Source organism: Diceros bicornis, chromosome 38, assembly GCF_020826845.1.
Source record: "Diceros bicornis minor isolate mBicDic1 chromosome 38, mDicBic1.mat.cur, whole genome shotgun sequence".
In the NCBI taxonomy this organism is placed as follows: Eukaryota; Metazoa; Chordata; class Mammalia; order Perissodactyla; family Rhinocerotidae; genus Diceros; species Diceros bicornis.
This window is the reverse complement of record NC_080777.1, coordinates 31,969,185-31,996,345: the sequence shown is the minus strand read 5'-3', so window position 1 is coordinate 31,996,345 and position 27,161 is coordinate 31,969,185. Positions and strand designations below refer to the sequence as shown.

The 27,161-nt window shown below is 45.0% G+C and overlaps 1 protein-coding gene and 1 long non-coding RNA gene across 4 annotated transcripts in view; both read right to left on the bottom strand.

The window, feature by feature from the left end:
• The window catches only part of LOC131399511 (ral guanine nucleotide dissociation stimulator-like), a 249,899-nt gene that overhangs the window by 108,008 nt on the left and 114,730 nt on the right, over window positions 1-27,161 (bottom strand). The gene's annotated exons all lie outside the window — the stretch shown is intronic.
• LOC131399517 (uncharacterized) lies at window positions 147-25,140 on the bottom strand. Its single transcript, XR_009217149.1, has 4 exons — window positions 24,922-25,140; window positions 2,199-2,511; window positions 744-843; window positions 147-223 (listed from the first exon to the last, which is right to left on the bottom strand). It is a non-coding gene; the product is annotated as an uncharacterized LOC131399517 (long non-coding RNA).

Sequence of the window (27,161 nt, the reverse complement as noted above, 5' to 3'; positions counted from 1 at the left end):
GGCAGAACAGATCCCTCTGCTTGTTAACCTGGACAAGATAGATGGGAATGTTTCAGAGAAAGTTCAAGTGAGAAACTATCAAAACCACAGCTTGCTCAGTCCCCCTCCCCCCCGACCCCTCCTCTCTTTCCAGACCCCCAGCCTCCACTCTACCTTGGTCATCAGTTCTCTGCTTAAGGACTCGTCTTGGCTATAGCGCTCCTTAAGTTTTTCAGAGCTTTCCCTGAGGGGAGGGGAAAGAGGGAAGGATAAATTTAGGGATAATGTGAGGGGTCTAAGTGCAAATCCTTTTCTTTGACAACCTGAGAGATTCAAACTGCCTGGAGGAGTGCTCTCACTGGACTCCTCTGAGCGCTAAGGTCTTGTGGGACTGGGAGGGGGCTCTCCTGTTGGTCACTGGGGTATCCATTCCACAGCTATACAGAGCGGCTCTCTTTTGACCACTTTGAATTTCAACTGGGCGTAGAGTTCTGTTGCTATAAACACTTGAAAATCTCCAATGTGGCTCATTGTCCAACTGGGCCAGGCTCAATCCAGTACCTGGCATTTAGGGAAAGGGAGTCCTGAAGCAGAATTGGTGCACTAAGGTCACCAGGAGACTTAGAGACCCACCGCCGAGGCCCAGGCCCTGTCCCCATCATTTGCTGCCTCCCAGGAGTTCCTAGCTGACTGAGGGACCAATGGCAGACATTCAGGAGATCCCCCATCTACCCTGGTCCTCCTATGGAGAGAGGCCTACCCACCAGGAAACCTCCCCCATGTGTTCTTCAGGTGGCATATGGATGTTTTCTGCAGAGCAGAGATGACAGAGCGCGGTGAGAAGTTCTTCAGGATCTCGCACTCCTGGGGTAGGGAAGAGAATGAGCTGTGAGGTGGGGCGCTGGAGGCCTGCTTGCTCTAGCTTCAGTCCCCTTCTATTTAAATCTCCCCTCCTGGATGAGACAGATGTTCAGGGAGCCCCAGAAGGGCACATTTAGGCCCCAAAATGTAACACTCACAAGGAGGAGGATTTTAGCTCAACCCAGGGAGGGAGCCAGGTAGGAAGTGAGCATCCCCGCACTGGGACCTGGAGTCAAGGTCAGCATGCCCCTGTCAGGAAGGGCCTAGGGACTTGCAGGGGCTTATCACACACTTCAATCCTGGGAGCTGATAAAGGTGGAGGCAGTTCCTAAGGGTCCAGAGAGGGGCTCCACTGGGCCTCCCACAGCATACCTGGGCCACCTGGTTACAGCGCTCCACCACACTCGCCCTGTCCTGGGCCATCATGCTCGGGTCCCTGAGGCAGGTGGTGGTGATGAGGTTGGCAACCCTTCTGAAGTGGTCGACGTTGGCCCGGACGGTGGGTGCCAGGTGCTCATTGCTGGGCTTGTTCCTCTTGCCCCAGGTGCAGCCCAGGAACTGAGAGGGCACCACCTTCTGGAAGAGCACCTGGGGAACAGGGGGAGTGTCACCCAACATTGCCACACCCCAGCTCTGTGTCCACCGCCTCCAAAGTCCCACACAGGGGTCACAGTTTAGAACTGGAGCTCAGGAAGCTCAGGATGTGGCCTGAGCCTTGTTAGAGTCCCTGGCTTTTCTTCTCTGTCCACTGCAGGCACACAGCAGAGGATGACCCAGGACCCAATACTGGCAGGGAAGGGAGAGGGGCATTTGCATCCAGCCTGTCCTGGCTAACTCCAAGCTCCAGATGGTGGCTCAGCTCGGCTCATCCCAAGGGGGCATCTTCCAACAACCTGATCGCCCCTCTGATCCCACTCCCCATTCTGATGCACATTCCCCTGTGGCAGCTACAACCACGGGCCTTGTCTGTCTCCCTCATAGTGAAGTACACATCAGGTGTCTAATAAATCCTGAGGCTGTGGAGCCTCCTGAGCAGACGGTTGGGCCACCGGGGACCTGGCTGCACACAGTGAGTTCCTCTCCACCACTGAGATGCCAGGACCTGCTCACCTTTCCATCTCTTCTACCTCATGGAGCTGGCACAGCCACTCTGTGCAGCAGGTCCTGTTAGTGTCCACCTCTACGCTCTACAGGTGGACAGCAAATATTTGGGGGTTCAGAAAGTTGCCCAGGTAGTATGGTTGGTAAGGGGTGGAGCCAGGATTCGGGCCCAGATCATAGGAGTCTGGATGAGGTCTGGGGCAACGATGGTAGACGGAAGGCCTGCTCCACCTCGCCCTGAGAGCCCAGCTGCTCACCGCATCCATCACGGTCAACTGCTCCACCACCAGCTTAGGAGGGAAGGCCGTGAGGTTAGGCTTCTTTCAGGCTTCTTAGCCACAGGTGGAGATGGACTTCCCACTAGAAATGATGGTCCAGGTGACTCCATCTCAGCAGCTCCCACTCCTGCTGGAGCCCATGTTGGTCCTTGCTCCAGCTCCAACACTGCTGGTGGAGGGGACGCTGGCTCCAGCGCTAGAGGGGGTGGTGTCAACGGAGCTGGAGCCAGCTCTACCTCCACCACTGCCCACTACTCTGCTTCTGCCACCAGCTGGAGCTCTGCAGCTGGCGCTGCAGCGGGATAAAGAGAAAGATTCACTCACATAGCTGACTTTCCATGTGTCCTTCTAAACACAGGAAAGATCCCACTTCCTTTCCAGGAATACCCAGGCTGCAGTCCCCCTTACCCTCTGGCTTTGCCTCAGTGGCCTCCAGAAGCTCACACCAGGCAAAAGGAAAGGGGGTCACAGCACCTCAGCTCTGAACCAGGCAATGTTACCTGCACGTACATCTCCTTTAGCTTGAAAAAGAGACAGCCCCTGACTGGTCCCACCCTAGTTCTGGTCCAACCCCATCATCTCAAGGTCCTGAGTGTGGAGGCCCTCTGCTCCTGCTCTCATCTCAGAGCAGCACTGGATGGTGTGGGTGGCCTCATGCACCTGCTCCTTGTCTAGTGAGTTGGTGGAGTCGAAACCATTGGGCAGCTACTCGACAACCTCCTGAGTGGAGTTCTGCAAAGACTGCCTGGGAGCTGGGCCAGAGGGAATCAGGGGCTGCCTGCACACTGCCACTGTGGCCAATGCCCAAGAGAAAGTCTGCTCCTCAGTTCAGGCACAGAGGGCATCCTGGCAAAGAACTCTGGTCAGGAAGGGAAGGAGATGAAGCCTCTAGGGCTCAATAACATACGAGTTGAGCAGCTCACCTTCTCATGCTGCCAGCCATGACCTGGGGTATGAACGTGACAGACCCACCAGGCTTCCGACACCTAACAACCAGCTCCTGCCCAGGAATGGCCTGCCCCACATACCCTGCCTTCCCCACTCCACACAGACACACAAACACACGATGGAGGGCCTGGATTTTGGGGTTGATCACTGTTGTGTCCTGGCCTGCACTAACCTTTCCTGGACTGCCCCATGTTACCCTTCACTGCCTCCTCTCAGACACCCAGAGGCATCAGGGATGAGGGCTGAGCCAACGTAGGCCACAATCAAAAAGATTCTCTTTCTGGGATTTTTTGAGTCCAGATCCTGCAAAAGTTGGGATACAACAACAAAACATTTTTGCCTCTTGACTGTCTCCCATCAAGTGAGCTGGATGGGGGACTGTGGGTGCCTGGTTACCAGAGTTCAAAGATCTGTTGAGGCCTAGGACCAAGGAGATGGGGTCATTTTTCAAGATTCCTATACCGGGGCCCCTTACCTCAATCAGATTTCTCCAGAGCTGCCCCTTGAGCCTGGGCTTCTCACCCTCTTCTCTCATGTCACTTCCTGAACTGTTCACAAGGAGCCTACACAGCCCTAGCGACAGTTCCCTGGAAACCTAACTCAGGTCCTAGCTTTGAGGAGATAGAGATGAATGCAGACTTCCTTTAACTTACCAGTTCTTCATCCTGGGATAGTCCCAGTGCCTCTCAGGTCCTCCCCAGTCTCCAAACCTACACAAGGGGGATCAGGCTAGAATCTACTTCCTAGGGATGTCACCCGGTGTATATGACATAATATCTATTACCCCTGTGGGCTGGTGTCACATGTACCTATGGCACAAACTTAGAGATGGAAAAATAACAAGAAGGGGTGACAGGTAGCACAGAACACCACTCAAAACAGGCCTGGGTTCTAGCAATGTGTTATTGGGACAGTCACTTCCAACTTGGCCTCATTTTCAGGTCAGCATCATGAAGGGGTTGAAACTAATGGAAATTTAGATACTGCCACCCTGTGGCATTAAACCATTCAATTGTTTCCTGTTTTATGGAGAATGACACCCAAGTGCCTCATCTTGGCCTATGAGGTGGGCAGCCTCCACAGTGGTACCCAGTAAGCCCCACCCATGTTACACACATCCCCGTGGAACCACTAAGTGGTTAGTAACTGGCTTCTGAACATAATAACAGCCAAAGTGATGGAATGTCTTGTCTAAATTTTAACTACACAAGTCTCTCACTTCCTCTTACTCCCTCTCTCATGTTCCATCTCTCTCTCTCTCTCACTCTGTCGAATCCCTGTAACTGAGGAATCAAATACCAGTGTTTTGGGGCTGCCCAATGTGGAGGCCTATAGAGGAGAGAAGCATGGGAGTGACCAGGCCAACAGACAGAAACTTAGACTCTCAGTCCAAACTGAACCCTGAAGGCTGAGAGTGACCTTTGGGGGTAGTCCTCTCCCAGCTGAGCCTCAGTTGAGGCCACAGCACCAACCTGTTCAACTCACTGAGGCACAGGCACCCAGCTAAAACGTGCCTGATTGCTGATCCACACAGATTGTGAGACAGTCAACATTTGTAGTTTTGAAATGCAAGGTTAAGGGCAATGAAGTCAGAGAGGGAAAGGTAACTGACACAGCCTACCAGGCCCTGGCCCTAGCTTCCACCCCAGCTCCTGTTCTCTCCTCCCAGCCTCCCTCCAGCTGCACTGGCCACATTTCTAACCTCCTCTGGCCAAACTCACTTCTGCCTGTGAGACTCAGGATCAGTGGTGCCATCTCTCTGACACACTTCTCCCAAACTCGTGCAGGGTTGGCTCCCTCTTATCATTCTGGTCCCAGTAAACGTCACCCAGTGAGGCCTTTCAGACCCTCCTACCCAGTGACGCCAAGCCCCCCTCACAGCCCCCTGATATGTTTCTCTACAGCACTTGTTCTTTTCTTGCTCCTGTCTTTGCTTTTGTCCATTTCCCCTCTAGACTGTGAGCTCCTGGCAGGAAGGGACCACTTGGTCATTTTCATCCTGCACTTTGGCCCACCAGGGCACCTGGCACAGGGTGAGTGCTCAGTGCACAGCTGCAGAATGAGTACATGGGAAGATCTTGCACCCCTCTCCCTGCTTCTGACCAACTCTGATTGTGGAGATGAACACTAGTAATAGAAGGTACAAGTTGTTTCTGAGGTAGAGGGACAGCCAGAAAGACCTCTGCTTGACTCTTCTCTGCTCCAGGAGGTCAAGAAAAGTTCAGTGGACACTGTGTAAATTCCAGGTTTACAGCAGAAGGAAAGGACTTGATGTATATGTATATTATGTAATGGTTACCAAAATAAGTTTAGTTCATATCAATCACCAAACAAACATAAAAGATTTTTTCCTGGTGATGAGAAGTTTTAGGATCTACTTTCTTAGCAACTTTCAAATGTACCACACAACAATGTTAACTTGCATAATGTTGTATATCAAGTATATCTCAATACAACTGGAAAAAATAAAAAATCTAACTTGCCACCACTGACACAAGAACCTGCCCACCCCCTGGTGGCCAGCACTAGCACTGCAGCCCTCACCAAAACTCCACCAAACAGAAAGGAACCATTCTTCCGATGTCCTCAAGGCAGAGGCTCTCCAGGGTCCCAGAGGTAAAGGAGCAGGACCTGTCGGCTTCGAGAGAGTGGGGTGAATCTTGGGAGCCTACCTTTCCCCCCATCTTGCTGTCCCCCACCAGGTGTCTTCTTCATTCCTGAGGATCCAACCTCAACCAGGACAATGACTCCCCCCTGCCTCCAGATGAGGACCCCAAGAGTCCAACAAGAACTGGTCTTCTCCCTCATCTCTAGACTTGGGGTCCAGTGCTCTGACATCTTCTTCCTTATCCCCAGTTCTCATCCACCCATGCCCCCATGTCTTCTCAGTTCTAAATGATCTCAAGTGGGTGGAAAGCATCTTCTAAGCGTTTCAGAGCACAGTAGGTCATCAACAGAGAACCTAGTCCAACAGACACGTTGCGAGTGCGTGGAACACTTGGAGTCACCTGCTGGATGCACTCCATTTTATACAAGAGGACCCTCACTGAGGTATTCTCTCCTGTTCCCAATGCCTACACAAGGGGAGGATGGACTCATCACAGTTCTGGGAGCCCACAGAGGTGGACTGCAGGACCCCAGTCCTGTGCTCCCCAGGTTGGGCCAGGGATGGGTCTGGAACAGGCAGAAAACTAGGAACATTAGGGATTCCTCTGCCCATCTCTGTGCCCCTGGGCATGTATCTAGGAGAACGAATGCCATGGTCCACTGGGAGCGCTGCTTCCAATCTCATTCCCTCTTGCCTCTTGTCACTTCCTCCGGGTCAGCTCTTTCTTGACTGCACCTCCATGGCCCCCACATGAGAAGTCAGTGTGAGTGGGGGTGCCTGTGCACATGCGATGATGAGGAGAGGAAAATGACCCCATATGGAGAGGGGTGGGCAGCAATCCCCTAAGATCTTAATGCCTCTCATTGCCAAAAGAACCTGAGGGAAGGGGCGGAGCCTTGGCCAAGGAAGCTGGAGCTCTGTCTAGTCTTTGGGACCCAGACTACCTCCCGTGGTCTGGGCCAGTACTTGCCTCTTTCTGGGCCAGTTTCCCAACTGCACAGTGAGGGGTAAGATGTGCAACAGCACAAGCACATGCTCAGCCAGGACAAGTCATCAGGCCCCATAGATACATTAAGTATGTTTTAAGTGTATTGAAGACATTAATATTGCTGTGCAATTATCACCACGATCCATCTTTAGAAGTCTTTTCATCCTACAAAACTGAAACTCTATACCCATTCATGAATAACCCCCCATTCCTCCTCCTCCCAGCCCCTGGCAAACACCATTCTACTTTCTGTCTCTCTGAATCGAGCGATTTCAGGAACCTCATAGAAGGGAAATCACACAAGGTTGTATTTTTGTGACTGGCTTATTTCATTTAGAGTAATATCCTGAAGGTTCATCCATGGTGTGCCATATCTTAGAATTTCCTTCCTTTGTTAAGGATGAATAATATGCCACTTTATGTATATACCACATTTTGCATATCCATACATCCCTGGACAGATAGCCTAGCCGGGCCCAAAACCAAGCCCAAAATAAAATGGGGCCCCAACCAGACTTTTATCAACAGTCCCCTGGAGACTACTTTCTTAAGCCACGTTCCATATATTTACTAAGGATCTAGTCTTGGGCCATGAGTTGTTTTTCAGAAACTCCGTTTTTCCTCCTTGAGCAAGTTTCAACTGGTTTGAACCAGTGAGACCACAAGACGGCTGGCAAGACTCAAACTGTCACTGCTGTTTGAGTCAAGTGACTGGAGGATGACGTAGGGGACCAAGAACTCAGCTGCCAATCATGTTAAGGACACTGCCTTTTGAACGTGGGATGTATGACAGAACATGAAAATCTTGCGCAAAATGCATAGGACCGCTCCCAACCTCCCGCACCCACTCCTTTGCCCTTAAAAAGCCCTTTCACTTGCCCATTGGGGAGAAGGATTTAACCTTTGTCTCCTGTCTCCCTGCTGGCCAACCTCGTAATAAAGCTTTTTCCCTTCTACAAGAGCGGGTATCTCATGGTCGGCCTAAGGGGTGCATTGGGCAGTGAGCCCTTCCTCAGTTACGATACTTGGGTGGCTTCTATGTTTTAGCTATTATGAATACTGATGCTATGAATATGGGTGTTGAAATATGTTTTGAAGAATATGCTTTCAACTCTTTGGGGGCATATATACCCAAAATTGGAATTGCTGGGCCCTATATAATTATATTTTTAATTTTTTTTAGGAATTCTTATACTAATTTCTACAGCAACTATATATTTTATCTTCCCAAGACAGTGCACAAGGTTCCAACATCTCCACATCTTGACCAACACTGGTTCTATTCTTTTTCTTCTTCTTCTTTTTTTTTTTTTATAGATGCCAACTTTTTTTTTTTTTGATAGATGAATGTGAGGTGGTCTCTCACTGTGTTTCTGATTTGCATTTCCCTAATGATTACTGATGATGAGCATCTTTTCATATGCTTATTGGTTATTTGCAGATCTTCTTTGAGGAAATGTCTACTCATGTACTTTGTTCAAATTTGATTTGGGTTGTTTGATTTTTGTTGTTGAGTTTAGGAGTTCTCTATCTATTCTGGATATTAAGCCCTTGTCATTCACATGGTTTGCAAATATGGTCGCCCATCCTGTGAGTTGTGCTTTTACTGTTGATAATGTCTTTTGAGATACAAAACTTTTTAATATCCATGAAGTCCAGCATGTGTATTTTCTTATTTTATTGGCTGCTCCTTTGGGGTCATATCCGTGAAATCATTACCAAATCCTATCTTGTAAAGTTTTGTCTTATGTTTTCTTCTAAGAGTATTATAGTTTTAGCTCTTACATTTAGGTCTTTGATCTATTGGGAATTAAGCTTTGTATATGGTGTTAGGTAAGGGTCCAAGTTGATTCTTTTGCATGTAGATATCCACATTTTCCAGCACAACTTGTTGAAAGGGCTTTTCCCCTTTGAATAATCTTGGCACCCTTGTCAAACATCATTTGATCACATGGGTGAGGGTTAATTTCTGGGCTCTCAATTCTGTTTCCATTGGTCAATATATCTGTCTTTATGCTATGACAATGCAGTTTTGATACTGTAGATTTGTAGTAAGTTTTCAATCAGGAAGAATCAGTCCTCCAACTTAGTACCTTCTTTCAAGATTATTTTTGGTATCTGGGCTTATTTGAGATTCCATAAGAATTTTAGGATGGGTTTTTTTCTATTTCAGCACAAAACGTCCTTGGGATTTTGGTAAGGACTGCACTGGATTTGTTGATCTCTTTGGATAATGTTGACATCGTCACAATAAGAAGTCTTCCAATCCATGGTGATGGGATGTCTTTCATTTCTAGTAGTGCCGGGTGGTTGTTCAGGTTGAGGAGGTGGCACTCCTAGAGGTAGTCTTGCAGAAACCCACAATTCCTCCTCACTGTGTCTTCACCGTTTCCTTAGAACTCATCTACCATCAAAAGAAGAGAAAATGCATGTAAAATGCATGTGGGAAATTTGCAAGGACTGGGTGTGCCAGTTGGTGCGCACCCAGGATCCGAACCAGGACCGCCAGTAGCGGAGCGTGCTCACTTAACCGCTAAGCCACTGGGCAGGCCCTGGTGTCTTGTTTTAAACACATTACTTCTGCTGGTCCTTGATTTCCCCAGTTACACCCCATCTGTCCTTTCACCGACCATTGTTGGTCACACACCCACTGCACCTGCCTCCAGTCCTTCCCCTTCAACACCGTAATCTCACACACAGCTCCTCCCGACACTATCATGACATCTCCCACCACACATCCCCTATACCTTCCACACAGCCATCAAGAGGCTTCACAAACACCATCACCATTTATGTCCAATGGGCTGAGAAGGCTGCCCGTGCACTGGGAATCAGGAGTCACAGGGTCTGTCACTTGGCCTCCAATCACCTACTGTACCCCAGCTGAAGGGCTTATCCTGCGGAGATCTCACTTGTAGCCAACTCCATCGAACAACATCTTTGCCCCAGGCTTCCTTCAAAATGCTCCCCCCACTTTCTGCCCCAACTGCTCCTTGAGGGGTCATTTTGTGGTAGCCTTTGAGGCCACCTTGGTGATTTTGTGCTCAGGCCCAAACAGCTCTTGGCCCACAAACACTTTAACCATACCCCCTGAAATCATATAGCACAGGTAACCAGTGAATGGGTGCAAATTACTTGTTTCACCTCAAGACACCTCAGGAATATTTTACACCAGGAGCATCCACTTTTGGGTTATACTGTGGGCTGATATCACAAGGCTCTCACCCAGTGAGCTTCTCTCTTCCCCAACCCTGTGAGCAGCTTTCTCCATGCTGTATTGTGCAATGCATTGTTTTCTCTCTCTCAGCTTACTTCTCTCAGGTTGCAGGTCCCTTGAGTTTCCTGCCCTGGCCGGCTACCACCAACCCATAGAAACAATGTCAGTCCTATAGCACTGGGTGTTCAGTTCTACTAGGATTGACTGACTGGACTGGGCACAGGTGTGGTGGCACTACCCACATAAAATCAGGAAACTGAGGCAACTAAGAGGTATCAACAACCTTAACACAACATGGACAACAACTCCGTAAGAACATATCCCAGCCCTTGAACAACAGTCTCATGAGTCTCTTGCCTAAATGGTTTTAGAAAATGGCCTGGCCCTAGACTGTCTATACCGGCCAAGGAAGGAGGGGTTTGTGCCTTTCCTAGAACCACTTGCTGAGTGTACTTCAACACAGAAGTTCAAACCTACCTCCATCAAATGGCCCAAGAGGTTAAAATATTGCATAACATTACCCAAATCTTTGAAAAGATACCAAAGGCCCCCGAGATCACTGACCTATTTTCATGGCTGGTCTCTCCAAGTTGGGGACAATGGAAATGGACTGGATTTTAGACTGTTGCTTGTATAATCATAGGATTTGTTACTATAACCCTCGTCGGATGTTTACTCTCTTGGCTACAACTTGCCCTAGCCCTAATAACTCCATTAATTACAGTTATTAAATGTACTAACCAACTTAAAATTAACCAATACCCTGATTAACTTAAAAAATTCAAAATTTTTATGTGGAAAATCTGCTTAACGTAGAATACACCGTTTTAAGCATTTCAAAGTATACATTTCTGTGGCTTTTAGCACAATGATTATGTCATGTGGCTATCACCACTATCTAATTCCAGAACATTTTCAACACCCCCAAACAAACCCATACTCATTCACACTCTATTTTCTGTTAACCCAAGCCCATGGAAACAGCTCATCTGTTTTCTCCCCCTATGGATTTTCCTATTCTGGACATTTCGTTCAAATGGCATCATGTTATCTGTTGCCTTTGTGGATGGCTTCAGTGAGCACACATGTTTCAAGATTCACCCATGGCCTAGTATGTAGCAGTACTTAATTCCTTTTTAGGGCTTATAACATCCTAAATTATGATTAGGCCACATTTGGTTTATGCAGTGATAACTGGATAGAAATTTGGGTTTGTTCCACTTTTGGACCATTGTGAACAATGTTGCTTTGAATGTCTATGGGCAAGTTTGCTCTTTTGGACATATCTTCCACGGGCCTCTCCAGGTCAATGGTAATTCTAGGTTTAAGATTTTAGAAAATGCCAAGTTGTTTTGTGCAGTGGCTGCATCATTTTACTTTCCCACCAGTAATGAATGTGGGTTTCTCTTTCTCCACATCTTTACTAACACTTGTTCTTTTCCATTATGTTGAATATAGCCTTCATTTGGAGCATGAAATAGTATCACACTGTGCTTTGAATTTGTATTTTCCTAATAATTAATGATACTGAGCAACTATCTTGTGCTTATTGGCCATCTATATATTTCCTGGAGACATGTCTATTCCAGTTGCTTACCCCGTTTCATTGACTTGTCTTTTATAATTGAGTTCTAAGGGATCTTTGTATATTCTCAAAATAAAAGCCTTCTCACTTATATGAGTTACAAATAGTAGGAGATTTCAAAGACCCACTTTTAACAATGGATAGAATATCCAGACAGAAAACAGGAAATAGCAGACATGAAAACATTAAATACTAAATGGAGCTATCAGACACACACAGAACATTTTACTGGACAGCAACAAATGCACACTCTTCTCATGGGCACACAGACTATTTTCCAGAACAGATCACATGTTAGGTCACAAAACAAGTCTTAACAAGATTAAGAAGACTGAAATAATACCAAGTAACTTTTCTAAACACAATGGCATGAAACCAGAAGTCAATAACAGAAGGAAAACCGGAACATTCATAACACGTGGAAGTTCAACAAAAACTCTTAAACTTAAAAGTAGGTCGGGGGCTGACACGTGCTGTAGCGGTTAAGTGCGTGTGCTTCGCTGCTGGCGGCCCGGGTTAGGATCCTGGGCACGCACCGATGCATGCTTGTCAGGCCATGCTGTAGTGGTATCCCACATAAAGTGGAAGAAGATGGGCACGGATGTTAGCTCAGGGCGGGTCTTCCTCAGCAAAAAGAGGAGGATTGGCATGGATGTTAGCTCAGGGCTGATCTTCCTCACACACAAAAAAAGGTAGATCAAAGAAGAAATCAAAAGGGAAATTAGAAAATAGCTCAAAACATACAAAAAGAAACAACAGGGGCCGGCCTGGTGGCACAAGCAGTTAAGTGTGTGCGCTCCACTGCGGCAGACCGTGGTTCGCCGGCTCAGATTCTGGGTGTGCACTGACGCACCGCTTGGCAAGCTATGCTCTGGCGGCGTCCCATATAAAGTGGAGGAAGATGGGCACGGATGTTAGCCCAGGGCCAGTCTTCCTCAGCAAAAAATAAAATAAAATAAAATAAAAGAGGATTGCCAGATGTGAGCACAGGGCCAATCTTCGTCACCAAAAAAAAAAAAAAAGAAAGAAACAATAAACACACCAAAACTTACAGGATGCAGCAAAAGTAGTACTAAGAAGAAAGTTTATAGTGATAAAGTTGTACATTATAAGAGAAGAAAGATGTCAAAGAAACAACCTGACTTACAACACACAACATTAACAAAAGAAAAAATGAAACCCAAAGTTAGCAGAAGGATGGAAGTCACAAAGAGGAGAGTGGAAAAAAAATGAAACACAGTATGGAAGATCAATAAAAGAAAAGTTGAGTTTTGGAAAAAATAAAATTGAGAAAACCTTAGATAAAATATCTAGGAAAACAAAGAGGATGACTCGAACTAAATCAGAAATGAAAGAGGAGGCATTACAACTGATGCTTCAGAAAGAAAAAGATCAGAAGAGACTATTCTGAACTAGTGTACACTCATAAATTGGGTAACCTAGACAAAATAGATAAATTCCTAGAAACAACCTACGAAAGCTGAATCATGAAGAAATAGAAATCTTGAACAGATCAGTAACAAATAAGCAGACTGAATCAGTAATCAAATACCTCTCAATGAGAAGGGACTTCTCCACTCTGCCTGACCTTAGCCAGCCTGCCCCAGCCCCAGGCTGACTCCTGTGGACCTAGCTGGCTCCCTGCAGGCTTCTGCAAATCCAGGCCCCTGGCTCACCCTGGAGCATGCCAGCTCTGGTGGCCCCAAGCAGCATCCCTGACACCAGGCTCCCACCAGGCTCCTGGGAACCCAGGGCCCCATCTCAGCCTAGGGGCTGCCATCTTCAACAGCCCAAGGTGGCTCCTGTGACCCCAAGTGGTGTCCTTGGCACCAGGTTCCTGGTGGGCTCTGGTGAATCCAGACGCTGGCTCACCCAAGTTCCTGCCTACTCCAGGCAGCCACAGGCAGCACCCACAGCCACAGGCAGCTTCTGTACCAGTGCACCGAGTGGGCTCCCACACCCCCAAGACCCCAAGTCACTCCAGCACTTGCTGGCTCCAGCAACCGCAGGTAGATTCCATGGCACCAGGCTCCCCAGGGGCTGCTAGGAACTCAGGCCCATGGTTCACCACACCACCTACCAGTTCCAGCAGCCGTAGACAGCTCACATGGAACCAGGCTCCAGGCAGGCTCCCACAAAACGAGGCCCCCCGCTCACCCAGGTGCTTGCTGACTCAGGCGGCCCCAGGCAGCTCCCATGACACCAGGCACCGGCAGGTTCCCATGAACCCAGGCTTCCACCTTGACCCAGTGCCTGCTGGCTTCTGCAGCCTCAGGCAGCTCCTGTGGCCCCAGGCTCCCAGCAGGCTCCCAGGAATCCAGACTTCTGGCCTACCCCAGCACAAGCTGTCTCTCATGGCGCCAGGGTCCTGGCAGTCTCCCGTGAACCAAGGCTCTCAGCTCATCCCAGCACTGGCGAACTCTCATGGCCCTGGATGACTCCTGTGGCTGCAGGCTCTGAGGACCTGCCAAACCAGGCTCCAGTGGGGCTACTCATGAACTCAGGGTCCCAGCTGTGCCCAGGGCCAGACACAATACTGTGGACCCAAGCTTTCCACTCACCCCAGTACCAGGCTGCCCAAGGACTGCAGCAGCAAGCCTGCCCCTGGACACTACCAGATGGCCTACCCAGGACCCCTAGATGCGCTGCCTGTGAAGCCTTTCGTTTGCTAAAGCCAGTCTGTAAAGAGTGGAAGAGGTGCCTACTTCCTCAAATTTGCAGACACCCATGGAAGGCCACAAGGATCATGAATAATCAAAAACCCATGACACCACCTAAGAAAAAGAATAAAACTCCAATGACTGACCAAGAAATGGAGATATAGGAACTATGTGACAAAGACTTCAGAACAACCTTCTTTGAGAAATTCATAAAATTCTAAGGAAACATAGATAGACTACTAAATGAAATAAGGAAACAGTGCATGAACAAGTGAGAAGTTCATTATAGAAACAGAAATCATTAAGGGAAAACAAACAGAAATCCTAGAGTTGAAGAACACAATGTTTGAACTGAAGAATTCAATAGAGAGCTTCTAAATCAGATTCAACCTTGTACAAGAAATAATTAGTGAACTAGGAGATGTGTCATTTGTAATCATCCAGTCAAAGAAGCAAAAAGAAAAATGGGAATGGATAGGAACGGGGAAAGGCAGTGTGAATTATGGGATACCAGGAAAAGAAATAGATAAGCATTATTAAAGTACCAGAGGAGAAGACAGGGATAAAGGAAAAGAGTGTTTACTTAAACAAAATAGCAGCTGACACTTTCCCAAATCTGGAGAGAGATTTACACATCCAAGGTCCTGAAGCCAATCTGTCAACCTAAAATTTCAAACTAAAACTTTCTTCTCCAAGACACATTATAACAAAACTATCTGAACTCAAAAAAAGGATCAAACAACATGATCAAGTTCAACATGATGCAAATCAATGAATGTGATACACCACATTAATAGAATGAATGATAAAAATCACAAAATAATCTCAATCGATGCAGAAAAAGCAGTTTGACAAAATTCAACAGCCCTTCATGATAAAAACTCTCAATAAAGTGTTACAGAAAGAACATACCTGAACAAAATAAAAGGTTTACACGACAAAACCCATAGCTAACATCACATTGAACAGTGAAAGGTTGAAAGCTTTCTTGCGAAGACAAAGAACAAGACAAGGGTGCCCAGTCACAACACCACTCTTCAACATACTGCTACAAGTCTCACCCAGAGACATTTGGCAACGAAAAGAAATAAGATACTTCTAAATTGGAAATGAAGAATCAAAGTGCTCTATGTTTGCAGACGATATGATTTTATATAGAGAAATACTTAAGGATTCCCCCCCAAACTGTTAGGACTAATAAACGAATTCACTCAAGCTGCAGGAGACAAAATTAACATATAGAAATCTGTTGCCTTTCTGTACACTAACAATGAACTACCTAAAAAAGATATAAAGAAAAAAATCCTATTTACAATAACATCAAAAACAGTAAAATACTCATAAATAAATTTAACCAAGAAGGTGAAAGATCTAGACACTGACAAGTATAAGACATTCATGAGAGAAACCAAAGACACAAAGAAATGAAAAGATATCTTATGTTCGTGGATCAGAAGAATTAATATTGTTAAAATGTCCATGCTACCCAATGCCATCTCAAGATTCCATGCAATTCCTATTAAAATTCCCATCACATTTTTCACAGAAATAGGACAAACAATCCTAACATTCATATGGATCCACAAAAGACCTCCAATAACCAAAGCAACCCTGAGAAAGAAAAAGCTGAAGGCATCACATTCCTGATTTCAAATTTTATTACAAATCTATAGTAATAAAAACGGTAATGATACAGGTATAAAAAGAGACATATAGACCAATAAAACAGAATCAAAGGCCCAGAAATAAAACCACACACATACACTTTGCTAACACTTGACTAGTCAGCTAAGAAGACTCCATGGGGAACAGATAGTTTCTACAATAAATGGTGTTGGGAAAACTGGATAACCACATGAAGAAAACTGAAATTGGACCCCTATTTTACACCACTCTATAAATAATCCCAAATTGAATTAAAGACTTAAATGGAAGACACCAAATATAAAACAACTAGAAGAAAATATAGAGAAAACAGCCCCAGGAAACTCGTTTTGACAACGATTTTTTTGGATATAACACCAAAAGTGCAAACAACAAATGTAAAACTTAACAAGTGGGATGACATCAATCTAAAAATCTTCTGGACAGCAAACAAAATAATTGGCAAACTAAAGGGGTTAATATCCACAGTATATAAGAAACTCTCACAACTCAACAGCAAAGAAAACAACAAAACAATATGAAAATGGTCAAAGGACCTGAATACTTTTCCAAAGAAGACATAAAAATGGTTAACAGGTACATGAGAAGATGTTCATAATCACTCATCATCAGGGAAATAAAATCAAAACTACAATGAGATATCACCTCACACCTGCTAGAATGGTTATCTTCAAAGAGACAACAGACAACAAGTGTTGGCGAGGCTGTGTAGAAAACAGAACCCTGTGCACTGTTGGTATGAATGTAAATTGCTACAGTCACTATGGAAAAAATATGGAATTTTCTCAAAAAAATAAAAAGAGAAATACTATATAAATGAGCAATTCCCCTTCTGGTTGTATATCCAAAGGAAATGAAGTCACTATTCTGAAGAGATTTCTGCACCCCTGTGTTCATTGCAGCATTAATCACAAACTGAGAACGTGGACACAATCCATGTGTCCATCAATGGATAAATAGATAAAGAAAATGTCAGACATATGTAAATATACATGAAATATATAATAGAATATTATTTAGCCATGCAAGAGAATGAAATCCTGCATTTTGTAACTACACAGATGGAACTTGAGGCATTATGCTAAGTGATATAAGTCAGACAGACAAAGACGAATACTATATATTCTCACTTACGTGAAATCTAAAAAAGCCCAACTTAAAGCAATAGAGGTTAGAATGGTGTTTGCCAGTACCTTGGGCGTGGGGGAAAGGGGGAGAGGTAAGTCAAAGTGCACAAATTTCTATCTGTAAAATCAATAAGTTTTGGGGATCTAATGTACAGCATGGTGACCATAATTAACAATAATATATTATAGACTTGAAAGTTGTTAAGAGAGTAGATCTTAAAAGTGATCACTAGAAAAAACAAGTTAATTATGTGAGGGAATGGAGGTGCTAACTCATCGTATTGTGGTAATCCCTTCACAAATCATCCTCTTGAACACCTAAAACTTACATGTGTTATATGTCACTAATATTTCAAGAAATCTAAAAAAAAATAATCTCTCAACAAAGTAAAACCCAGGACCATATGACTGCAGTGGTGAATTCTACCAAACATATAAAGAAGCTTTAAAAACAAGCCTTCTTACACTCTGTCAAATATTGAAAAAGAAAGAACACTTCCAAACTCATTTTACGACGCCAGCATTACCCTGATACCAACACTATACAAGGACACTAAAACAAAATAAAACTACAGACCATTACCCCTGATGAACATAGATGCAAAAATCCTCAACAAAATACTAACCATCTGAATTCAACAGCATATTACAAGAATTATACACTACCACCAAGTGAAATTTATTCCTGATATACAAGGGTAGATTAACATACAAAAATCGATCAATGTAATATGCAACATCAAGAAAATGAAGGGGAAAAAACATGACCATCTCGATTGATGCAGAAAAACCATTTGACAAAATCCAACACCCTTTCATGATAAAACACTCGAGAAACAAGGAATAGCAGGAAAAACACACAGCAAACACAAAACTCAGTGATGGAAGACTGAAAGCTTTTTCTGAAAGCTCTAAGATCAGGAACAAGGCAAGGATGCCCACTTTCACCACTTCTATTCAACACAGTACTGAAAGTTCAAGCCAGAACCATAAGGCAATAAAAATAAATAAATAAAAGGCATCCAAATTGGAAACAAAGAAGTAAAATGGTCTCTGTTTGACGATGATAGCATCTCATATGTAGAAAATCGGAAAGACTCCACAAAAAGCCGTTTGATCTAACAGATGAATTCAGGAAAGTAGCAAGACACAAAGTCAATACACAAAAATCAGTTGCATTTCTATACATGAACCAGGAGGTCTCTGAAAAGGAAATTACAAAAACAATTCATTTATATCAGAAAGAATAACATGCTTAAGAATTAACTTAACCAAGGAGGTGAAAGGCTTGCACCATAAAAACTAGAAAACATTTCAGAAAGAAATTAAAGAAGACATACATAGGCAGAGATTGGATTGGTGGTTACCAGAGGGGAAGGGGAGAGGGAAGAAGGTGAAAGGGATAATTCGGTACATGTGTCTGGTGATGGGTTGTAATTAGTATTTTGGTGGTGAACATAATGTAATCTATGCAGAAATAGAAGTATAATGATGTACACCTGAAATTTTTACAATGTTATAAACCAATGTTACTGCAATAAACAAAAAATTAAAAAAAAAAAGAAAACATACATAAGTGGACACACATCCCATATTCATGGATTGGAAGGCTTACTATTTTTAAAGTGTCAATATTACCCAAAGCAGTCTACAGATTCAATGTAATCCCTATCCAAATCCTAATGATGTTTTTTGCAGAAATAGAAAAACTCGTCCTAAAATTCACATGGAATCTCAAGGGACTCAGAATAGCTAAAACAATCCTGAAAAAGAGCAAAACTGGAGAATTCACATTTCCTGATTTCAAAACTTACTACAAAGCCACAGTAATCAACAGTATGGTATTGGCATAAAGACAGACATAGAGACCAATGGCAGAGAACAGCGAGCCCAGAAATAAACCCTCACATATATGGTCAAGTGATTTTTGACAAGGGTGCCAAGACCATGCAATAGAGAAAGGTTTCTTGTCAACAAATGGTACTGGGAAAACTGGATATCCACATGCAAAAGAATGAACTTGGACCCTCATCCAACACCATATACAAAAATTAACTCAAGGATATAAATGTAAGACCTAAAATGAGAAAACTCTTAGAAGAAAACACGACAAAATCTTTATGACACCAGACTTGCCAATGATTTCTTGGATATGACACCAAAGGCACAGGTAACAAAAGAAAAACAACTGACAAATTGGACTCCATGAAAATTGTATAAGTTGGTACATCAAGAGGCACTGTCCATAGAGTAAAATGGCAAGGCACAGAGTAGGAGAAAATATTTGCAAGTCATATTTCTGACAAGAGACTGGTATCTGCAATATACAGAGATGTCCTAAAACTAAACAACTGAAAAACAAGCCAATTCAAATATGGGCAAAGGACTTGAAGAGACAGTTCTCCAAAGACTTATGAATGGCATATAAGCACATGAAAAGACGCTCAACACCACTAATCATTAGGGAAATGCAAATCAAAACCACAATGAGACACCACCTCACACCCACTAAGATGAGCGCTACAGGAAAGACAGAAAACAACATGTGTTGGCCAGGATGCGGTGAAAAGGGAACCCGTGTACACTGTTGATAAGAATGTAAAATGGTGCAGCCGCTATGGAAAACAGTATGGATATTCCTCAAAAAATTGAGCATAGAATTATCACATGATCCAGCAATTCCACGTCTGGATATACACCCAAAAGATCTGAAAGCAGAGCCTTGAAGAGATATTTGTACACCCATGTTTATAGCAGTATTATTCACAATAGTTAAAACGTGGAAGCCACCGCAGTGTCCACTGACACATGAATGGATACACAAAATGTAGTAGATCCATATAACAGAATATTATTCAGCGTTACAAAGGAAGCAAATTCTACAATATGCTACACGTGGATTAACCTTGGGGACATTATGCTAACAGAAATAAGACAGTCACAAAAAGAAAAATACTGTATGATTCCACTAACATGAGGAACTGAGAGTAGTCAAAATCACAGAGATGGAAAGTGGAATGGTGGCTGCCAAGGGCTGGGGGGAGGGGAGAAGGGAGACTTACTGTTTAATAGGTATAGAGTTTCACATTTATAAGAGTTATGGGGATGAATGGTGCTGATGACTGTGCAACAGCGTAAATGTATTGAACGTCACTGAAGTGCACACTTAAAAATGGTTAAGATGTCACACTTTTTGTTATATATATTTTAACTCAATATACAAAAAGGAAAAAAGAAAGAAATTAGCTATCAAGCCACAAAAAGACATAGTGGACACTTAAATACATATTGCTAATTGGAAGAACCCAACTGGAGAAGGCTATATACTCTGTTCCGTAGTTTTCATATATTCCAAATTACACGACATTCTAGACAAGGCAAAACTATAGAAACAGTATAAAGATCAGTGTTGCCAGGAGTTGGAAGGCAAGGGATGAGGAGGCAGAGCGCAGGGATTTTAGGGCAATCCAACTCTTCTGTAGGATACTGTCATGATGGATACATGAGATTATGCATTTGTCAAAATCCAAGTACATGACAGTGAGACAGTGAACCTTAATGTAAACCACGGACTTGGTTATGAACACATCAGCTCCTCACTTGTAAGGAATGAACCGCACTAACACAGGTGGTCATGCAAGATGTTAACAGTAGGGGAAACTGCGGGGGAGGAGGGAGAAATGCTCTGCACTATCTGCTGAATTTCTCTGTCCATCTAAAACTTTCCTAAAAAAGAATCTATTAATTAAAAATTAATCAATGGAAGGTAGGGAGTGGGTAGAAATATAGAGGAAACAAAAATATCAGAATACTGATAAATGTTGAAGCTGGGTAACAGGGACATGGGGGGCTATCACAATTATCTCTTTATTTTGTGTATGTTCAATGTTTTCCACAATAAAACATATTTAAAGCTCCAGATTAAATCTAGATTATATGAAGAAGGAATCAAAGAATGTGAAGAAAATAGATATTTTTGAAGCAAGTACTCAAGGGGCACACTGAGGGAACGTGCAATCACACTGGATAGAGAGTGAACGTCCTGATTCCATCAGGAAGGTTCGGAGCTCAGTGAGGAAGGCAGGAGACAGCACAGTCAGGGAAATGACAGATAATGATCACAGAAAAATGTTCGCCCTCAGTGGTCACAGAAATGTTAATGATGGGCCCTGATAGGACTGCCCTAGGATTTACAACGTCGTGACAACCACACTTAGAGCAGGCTCAGGGAGACAGCACCACGTCCTGTGAGAATGCCAATCAGCACTGGCTTTCTGGAGGGCAAACCTCTTGATCCCTGAAACCTGCAGGCCACTGGCCTGGCTCCTTTGTTGTATGGAACCTGTCCAAAAACAAAGGGATTGGGTAAAGCTGATGGATTGAATAAACACATGTAGAGCCCCTTTGACATAAAATCCCTAAAAAATGACCCAAAGATTCTTTCATTGACGAACAAATTCATAATAGCCCTGGGAACCATGAAGAGAGCCGACATTTTGAGGAAAACATCAAAGAGAGACAACAGCTGGTGACTGGGGACCCTAGCGGGGAGCTCCGTGTGGGCCATGGAGACCAAGCCAGGGCACCCTCTCCCCTTCCCCCTCCTCCCCCTGCCACTCATCTAACACCTCCTGCATCGCTCCTCCACTCCCAGCCACTGCCCACCTCACGCTCCAGGAATACAGGAGCAGAGGCGCAGGGCGCCCTTTCCACCAGCACATCTGTCCTCTTGCTCTCTGCACCTGCCCAGGCAGCGGAGCCCTGCCCTGCACCTCCTCAGGGCCCAGCACGCTCCTCCCAGGCCCTCAGCCTCCTCCTCTCCATCCTGTCCTAAGTGCAACAACTGTTAACTCATCTTCACCTTACAAACAAACTCTCCCTTGGACACATGCTCCCTTTTGGCTACTGTCCACTTCCCGACTCCCCTTCATGGCTAAACCTCTTAAATAAAGTGCGTCATCCTTACAGCCCTCCAATGGCCCCCTTCTCCCACTCCAGACCCAGTTCCATTTCCGTCCTCTCAAGGAGACTGAGGTCACTCATGATCCCATGTGGTCAAATCCAGCCATCTTTTCTCCATTCTGATCATAGCTGTATCCCACCCAGCTGAGCACCCCTCCTTTCTGCAATACCCTTTTCCCCTTGTGACTCTTGCCACTCCGTGCTCCACTGTTTCAGTCTCCTTTCCTGAAGGCTCTTCAGCTGCACCTCTGCAAACTCTGCCTGTTCCTAGGCGGGGCCCTGGTCCCTTCCACAGTTGCAGTGTCTCCAGGAAACCTCATTCAATTCCATGGTTTTAAACATCTCTGACCTCATCCTGACTCTGCAGACACACCAATGCCACTTTAAGAGCTTAGGTGCTAGCTCCCTAGCATCAGCACCTAAGGAGTATCTCAGACTCGATTCCTCTCAAAATTTTACTGTCATATGAGTTCCCAAATAGCATCAAATATTTCCAAGAAAGAGGAAAACTTTGGATACAATAAATAATGGTGAACAAAGTAACCAATAAAATGTATACTTACATCCAATCATGGTTACATGAAGGGGAAAATAAGAACACAGAACTGGGATCAGCCCTTCTCAAGCTGGGGAGTGGAAGGTGATGAGTTGGGAGTGTAGAACACAGGAACTGATCAACTCTAAGCATTTACAGAAAGAGAGACAGAAATCGTTGTCCCTAAAAGCTGAAAGACACCCACTAGAAGAAGAGAAAAGTCATGAGAAAGCCTAACAAATTAAAAATTAAATTAAAGGGTAGACTCAAATTCCAATTTATCAATAATCACAATTGTAAATGGATCAAATTGCTCTAGAAAAACATGAAGGCTCTCAAGTTGAGTTAAAATATAGTTATAACATAAAGGTATATAGTATGGTTGAAAATAAGGCGATAAAGAAATAAGACTTTAAATGGGACAAACAGGGGTTTTCTGTGTTGATAACTGTCAGGGACACTTATGCACCTAACAATATGGTCTTGAAACATAAAGCAAAACTGGACAAACAAGAAGACACAGGCACCTCCAGAATCACAGGGAAACCTACCTTACCTCTCTTAGAAATCCACAGGTCAAGTGATACAGTAAGTTAGGAAACAGATCTGTTGACAAACACAAAAAAGCTAGATCTGGCCTAAGCCTGAGGGACAACAACATAAGGAACTATTGGTGAGGAAACATTCTGCTCAAAGCACAATGAAACAGTCACCAAAATGCACTGTGTGCTAAGCCACAATCAAATCTCTAAGGAGTCCAAAAAGCAGAAATCTACAAGTGACCATATTACCGGACCTTAAAGCAATAAAAGTAAAAAATAATCACAAAATATTGGCTCCCTTTCCCCAATCTATCCACCTGAAAATCAGTCCACACTCTTCTAAATCTCTCAGGTTACAGAGGGGATCCAAACAGACAGGACAAACTCTTTAGAAATGAACAGCAATGAGAGCAGCATGAGGTAAATCCATGGCGTGGAGACTAAGGGACAGAAAAAGGGACATAGCCTCCGCTGCAGGTATCAGAGAATATCAACTCTACATGAAGAAGCTGAGCACTTCCCTCCAGGAGCCAGAACACCACCACAATGAAACCAACAACAGCAGAATGAAGTGAGGATTCATGAGGCAGGAACAACAATGTAGACCTAAGCAATGGAGTTAAGGGCTGGCTCTCCAGAAAGACCTGTAACAGTGAGAAACCTTGTGTAGTCTGACCAAGAGGAACAGACAAAGGCACCAAACTGTACCATCAGGTACGACATACAACAGAAACAGCTTTAACGTGGTAGGAGAACATAGGGGATAACTCTGACCAAGACATCAGCGGTCCTCAACTGGAGCTGTCCTTCCCCCAGAAGGCACCTGGAAACACACGGGATGGGTTTTGTTTCTTGTTTTGTGTTGTCCTAATGGTTGTTGCCCTGGGGGTCCTGGAGGTCTTGAACAGCCTGTCACATAAAGCCATTTCCCACCTGAAGTGTTACTGACATCTGAGAAGACAAGCACTGATCCAGATTAAATGAACAATGTGGTAGGGAAATGTTCGCCATGGAGGTATAACAGGCAAAAGATAGTACCCTCAATATGTAAGGAATATCGAGAAACCAAAGTTTACAACTACTAAATTGTAAAAGAGTGGGAAAATCAGAAACATAGCCAAGAAACACACCAAAAATATATCCAATCTATTCATACAGGTGGAGAAATATGCATGTAAAGCACAGGGAACAGTCAAGGAGATTACACACGATATTTTACTACCAACAAGGAATAAAAGTTGGGAGGTAGGTGAGAAATAGGAGTTTTTACCACTTCTTAGCTTATGTATTTCTCTAGTGTTTTAATTTTTACAAAAGAGAATGTATTCTACTCAAAAAGATGTTTCAAATTTTAAAGAAATTATTAAAATGTTCAAAATGACTTCAGTTCAAGGATATTCATTAAAACATGAATGGAAAGAACCTCCTCACAACTTTAAGAGTCTCCTGTAACTTTTCTAATAGTTTACTATGTCGATTTGATTTCACATTTAGATCCTAACTCTTTGGAATTTACATTTGTGTGAGGGATGTAACAGAAGCTGTTTTTCTCCTGTTTAAGTGGAAAACCAACCATCCAGACACCATTCATTGGGTAGGTCTGGCTTTCACAGCTGACCTGCAATGCCTCCTTTCCCACCTGCTAAACTCCAACAACTACCGCTGCCTCTTGAGCGCCCTAGAGCGAGCGGGGTGAGCTCTGCAGCCTGGGCTCCCTGTCTGGGAGGGGCGGCTACCAGCAGAGCCTTCTCCCAGGACAGCAGCAGGCATGCTGTGCACAGAAGTGTTCAGGGGACATCTGCTGCGGAGCAGGAAACCCCTCATGATGAGCAGGCAGTGGGAGAGCCCCAAGCCCCGGGACTGACCTCGGCGGGGGGCAGCAGGCTGCTCAGTTAGGGAGCCCCCTCCCTTCAGCTCGTCCAGCTCCTCCTGCAGAGTGTGCACCCGGCTGTCGGCTGCTGTCCCTCTTCAGCTCTCGGTCCTTCTCTACCTGCTCCCACAGGCGGTACCCGTGCTCCTGTTCCCCCGGGAGCAGAAGCAGTAGGAGTGCAGCTAGTCGAGCAGTGACTGGGCTCCCAGTGCTGACAGGATGACCCCGCTGAGGGACGTGGGGCTGGTGGCGCTGTGTTCGCCCTGCACAGCTTCTGTGTCTGGCTTCAGGGTGACATCTGTTGGAGGGTGGAGGGGCTCTGGGAGGGTTTCTGAGGCATCATTGTAAATGATGAACTTGGGGGTCTGGGCCAAGCCCTAGTCAGGCTCAAGGCTGGTCCCTCTGCAGCTGGGCTCCACATCTCTCTTTAGCCTCTTTCAGTCAACAGCCTCTCAGGGGACAGATGGCATCTCTCGACTGTGTTCTGAGGAGAAACTGTAAGAAGGTTGCCAGCCAATAAATCTGCACACCGCAGATCCTGAGGAATAAAGTCACCCACGGAAATGCCACTCTTACCTAAGAGGCCCTGGCAGGGAAGAGGGGGGTCTCATCGCCAGCATCTATAGCAGACGTTTTTGCATCTCATTGGCTGCCTGACGCTGTGGAAGCCACACTGTCTCCTGCAGTTCCTTCCAGAGACTCTGCACCTGCTCCCGACTGGCGGCTTCCTGGGCAGCCCTGGGTGTTCACTTCAACTTGCGGGACCCCGGCTGGGCCCGCAGGTTTTCCCTCGAGGACAACGATGAACCTGCAGTTCCTTTCCCATCTCCTTCACTGGCATGTTCCTTGAGGCCCCCGGCGGCCTTCCTGATGTCCTTTCTCCTGGGGTGGCTGTGGCCTTCAGCCCCCCCTTCTCAGTCAGTTGGTAGATGGAGGGCACGGCCATGGCTTGAGCATGTAGTACTGACCCTCCAGCCTTTCCAAGAGCTTTTTTTAGTGAAACATTCACTACAGATGAAAGAATGCTTAGTGGGTTCCAGTCATCCCTGTGAACAGCTTTTAACCACTGAACAAGACGTTTTGAGCCCTTTATGTGTCTGCAAGGATAAATGAAAAAGAAATTAAAAAGAAAGAATTAAATGTCTACCCCAAAAATAATCAACTATAGAAACAAAACAAGTGTTTTTGGGAACACCCACACCAGTAGCTACTTTACCCATTTAAACCTTTAGTAAAGATTTAAGGAACACCTTCTGCTTGCAAGTTATTACTGGAATAGAAAGATGAAAGGCCCACTGTCTGCCTTAAGACACTGACCGTCTGTAGGGTAAAGAAGAAAGAAAGGTGAAGACCTCCTCCCAGGCTGTGTTAAGTGCCCTGTAGGGACACAGACACTCGGGCAGATAGCACAGCATGGCATCAAGACAAAAGGAAAGCCTTCAGGAAGCCTCAGAAATAGTTCCTAGAAGCTCATGGCTACCCAACCCTCCTGCTGTCCCTGGGATGCAGTGCTAAAATGGGGAAGGTTTGTTCCCCCATTTCAAAGCCAGGCCAGGTGTCGGACAGCAGAGCCTCCCAGGCACTCAGCAGGGCGCCTGGCCCCAGCTCTGCTCAAGCAGCTGAGGATGCGGGACTGCTGCCAAGAGAAGGTCAGCCCCAAGTGTTGTGGTTCCGTGTTCCTCCTGTCCTCCCCCTACTAGGAGGAAAGCTGTTCCCTGTACCAAGCAACCAGACCCTGCAAGGTACTGAGCAAGACACTTCATAATCTCTTCTCCTCATTAAGGTAAAATCTCTATTTAGATCAAACTGTGTATGTGGGGGGTTGGCAGGGTCTCTCTCAAGGGCTTTCTGCTCCACCTGAGGTCATCTAGCCCCTCTGAGGCCACGGTGGTCCAGACCAGGTGGATACTAGGTCCTCAGGGAGTTCCACGCAACATGACTTTCTAACCTTTCTCAATGCTTTGTGACTAGTTACCAAAGGACCACCACCTCCTTTGCCCCCAGACCATGTTAGATCATGACACATGCCAAGAGCAACCTTCTCTGCAGTGCTTTGCTTCATTCTCAAAAACAGTAACAAAACTTTTGGTTCACAGGCTCTGAAGGAAATGTCAAAAAAGCATGGTGGCTGACCTCTGAAACAAGCTCATGTTACGAGTTCTTTGGATATATTGTAACAATTTCCTACTTAGAACAAACCACTGTAAACCTTCAATAATTCTACAGACAACAAGT